At 39.2% G+C, this 3,654-nt stretch overlaps 1 non-coding gene across 1 annotated transcript; it reads right to left on the reverse strand.

Annotated features, from left to right (window-relative positions):
• Window positions 1–2,775: 2,775 nt before the first annotated feature.
• Window positions 2,776–2,938, reverse strand: LOC135220377 (U1 spliceosomal RNA). The gene has a single exon (XR_010315685.1). It is a non-coding gene; the product is annotated as a U1 spliceosomal RNA (small nuclear RNA).
• Between the last annotated feature and the right edge of the window lie 716 nt (window positions 2,939–3,654).

Genomic DNA, 3,654 nt, shown 5'->3' on the forward strand with positions numbered 1-3,654 from the left:
CAAAGTCCGAGTTCCTATGGTAAGGACCAAAGTGAAAAAATGAAGAGTCTAGGCATGGCAGAGGTACTGTTACAGCTAGGTCCAGACACATCGCAGGGCACACAACATCTACCACCCTAGATGAAGGGCACTGCAATATATAAATACACAAGCCAGCCAAGAGCAAATTAAAGATGACAGCACAAGAGAAGAGCTAAGAGCTGCAGCCTATGAGGCAATCAGAAACACCGAGACCATAGGGGCACAAACATACTACACCGATGGCAACGTAGATCCGGAGAATCAAACTACGGGAGCTGCAGTATATTCAAGAAACTTCACAGCCTGCAGGAGGACCTCCAACCACGCCTCCACTATGCAGACAGAATTAACAGCAATAATACAGGCACTGCTGTACTCACTGCAGAATGAAGAAGGGCCTGTAATCATCCACACCGACTCCAAGTCCTCAATGCAAGCCTTGCAACAAAAGTAAAATAAAGAGAACAAGGCACTGCTGGCTGGAATTAAAACACTGCTGCACCAGCACAGCGAAAGAGGAAGACCGATGAGCTGGCCAAAAGTACAAAACACATTGACAGAGTGCAAATACATATACAACCTGCACTGCAACAAATCAAGAATGCAATGAAACCACTCTGCAAAGAAAACTTGCTAAAAGACCATCGTGAGTGGGTAGAAAAGAACTCACCGTCTGCCAGATGCTATAAGACGTCGACTGACCTAGTGCCTCCTCCCATAGACATGCACACCAAGAAAACTTGCTGTGATCATCCACAGACTCAGGCTAGGATATAAAGCCTGCTGGGAAATCGTGAAAAACAGTGTCAGACCATGTGAACACTGTCAAGAAGAAACACAGCAACCCCTCCTTCACTACCAGCTGGAATGCAGAGAAACAGCATAGCTAAGAGGTGCAGCACAAATTGAATTACTTGCACAAGATGCTGAGCATGCAGCTGCCACAGTCACAAAAACGATCATTGAAAACTTAGAAGAGCATGCCAAGATGCTCTACGACCTACCTCCACCAAGGTAAATAAGCTAAAAGTAACATCATTCACTCACATCACATCCCTTCACTATAAGGCTCTATCCACATCATCCACTATCATTCTTTTAAACTTTTAAATCCTTTCAACGGGACCCAAGGGAGTAAAGGGTTCGACAACCCCACCTGCACAGCTTCTCTAATATTCAAAAGCCTTACATTTTTTCAAACTTCTACTACAATATGACATGAAGGCCCTCTCATACTGACACCATCATCCTTCCCCTGTTCACTCCTATCTCTACAACTAAAAATATTTCCAATTTCACAAGACTAACCATGAACCTAAGGAATCTTTTCAGATCACCTATGGGCCGAACAAGGGAAAGGCCCGTGCCAACAAGAAGTGTTGGCTTAATACAACAACAACAACAAGAACCTCACAATATTCACTTATCAATGAATTTGAGCAGAAGAATACATCTTTTCAGCACACAAATGAAAACCAATGCCAACTGTTTAGTGACCTCAACATGTTTTATTTATCACTAAGAAGTAGAGTGTATAAGGGTGATCTTGTCAAAAAGTACGTATGTAATTGTTGAAGAGTCGCATATACGTTCCATTAACGATATGGATTTAAGAGTGAAATTCTACAAGGAGCTAGAGGAATCAAACCTAACACGGAAACAGAATCATAAGATAAATAGTAGATGTGTCAAGTTTCTGGTCACAGCAGTGAATCAGGTAACAAGACAACTTCCAGAAAAACGAGGTTTTTATACCCTCTTGAAGTGTTTTCACCCGGATATGCTGCTTTCTCGAAGCTACTATTTAAAATTCCATTTCTTAAATCTAGAGGAATTTGGCTTCTTCAATACTGACCTGAAGAAGCTAGAAACTCGGTAGGTATACCTTGATCAGACTGGTTGAAAAGACATTTTCACAGGTGGACCTTAAAGACATGAAAAATTTTTGGTGTCATATGTATTGTTTCAAGAACTCTGTTGGGAACTTTGTTTTAGAGAGTTAGCTACTTTTGTTTTGAATGCTTTAAGTTTACCAACCTCTAATGTCTATGTAGAAAGAGTTTTCAGCCAGGTCTCATTGATCAAATCAAAGTTCAGAAACAAAACAGCTTTTCAATTTCTTAGTAGCATTTAGATGATAAGATATCGCACTGTGATGAATAATTCATATTGTAAAAAATTTCAAGTAACAGATGACAAGCTCTAGAGATAATGCCATGCATGAAAGGCCAGATTGTAATACTGTTAACAAGAATGATGAGGGAGGTGATAATGAAATGCAAGAACTTGCTGCTATTTGAGAAAACCTCATTGTTGAAATAGATTGGTTGGTTATTATTCAGTGAAATTCGCTAACATTTTGTTTCATGTGTCTTTCTTGTAACTACATTACGTACTTTATAACTTCCAACTTTTTCATATTTTGATATAAATTTATATTAATTTGCTTTAGATTCTGTATGTCTAAGAAATGCCTTCTTCCTATTTCGGTGTTTAACTAGAGAGAAAACCGCTTTGGTTCAAAGTTACTAAAAAAGATCCCATGTATTTACTTACTTTTTTATTATTAAAATCTGTTAAAGAAACGTAAGATTTTTTTTTTACCTTGGCTTAATATTGATAAAAAATGACAAAATTATTGCCACTTTTGGTTATATTTATTGCCAAAAGCTGCCAAATTCTTATACTTGTGCCAAACAGAACACAAGGGATCTAAGGAGCCTCATTGAAACTTATTTTAATCATGGAATAATTAGAGGGAAAGCGCGAACGCAGTCCCTCGCTACCAAAAATTGCGCACCCGAGTTGACCACATTTGGGTCAATCGCAAGGGTCAGCACCACCGGAGTGCAATGGTGAGCCTCACCTTGGGGGAACCACCTTCGTGATCATGGTGTCCCCTGTGCCAGGTAAGTATGCTCCTTCCACCATCATCACAACACAACACTAAACTGACTGAATACATTCTACAAAGAAACAAAGAATAATGGTCAAAACCTCTTAATTTTGAAGCCACAACTAGCAAAGACCATAAATACACTTTATAATACAGAATGTGTTTGGTGACAAAAATTTAAATTATAAAAGAAAATTATTTACTAAGTAATAAGGACAAAAAGGTCTGTCTATATCGGACCAGCATAAACTCTTGCTACTGGTAGCCCTTGGGTACCAAAAAGAACAAGCATTATTTGAGCCTCGATTCCACCTTGGTTATTTTTTCATTATAATTTTTATATTACCGAATTAGAACTGATTTTATTCAGTATTATAATAATCAAATATTGGTGAGTTGTGAATAGTATATAATCTGAATAAAAGGTCAAAAACATTAATGGTAGCTTGGAGAAATTCTTCTGTCCTATGGTCAAGGGAGCGCTTACAGTTTAGTTGCCCACGGGTTTCGTCTGCTAGGAAATCGGCGGAGCAATACAAACAAGATGGCGGACGGTTTGTTTTGGCGCAAGGTTTGAAAACATGCATATTGTCAGAAAACCCTAAAACCTATAAAAACGGTGGGGGGACCCTTTTGGGAAGCGGGGTTTTTGGGTGGGGGGAGAACACACGAGTTTTGGTTAAAAGTTAATGAAAACGGTAAGGGGGGACCTATTGGGAAAACTCGGGCAAGGTCCG

This window comes from Macrobrachium nipponense, chromosome 1, assembly GCF_015104395.2.
Source record: "Macrobrachium nipponense isolate FS-2020 chromosome 1, ASM1510439v2, whole genome shotgun sequence".
In the NCBI taxonomy this organism is placed as follows: Eukaryota; Metazoa; Arthropoda; class Malacostraca; order Decapoda; family Palaemonidae; genus Macrobrachium; species Macrobrachium nipponense.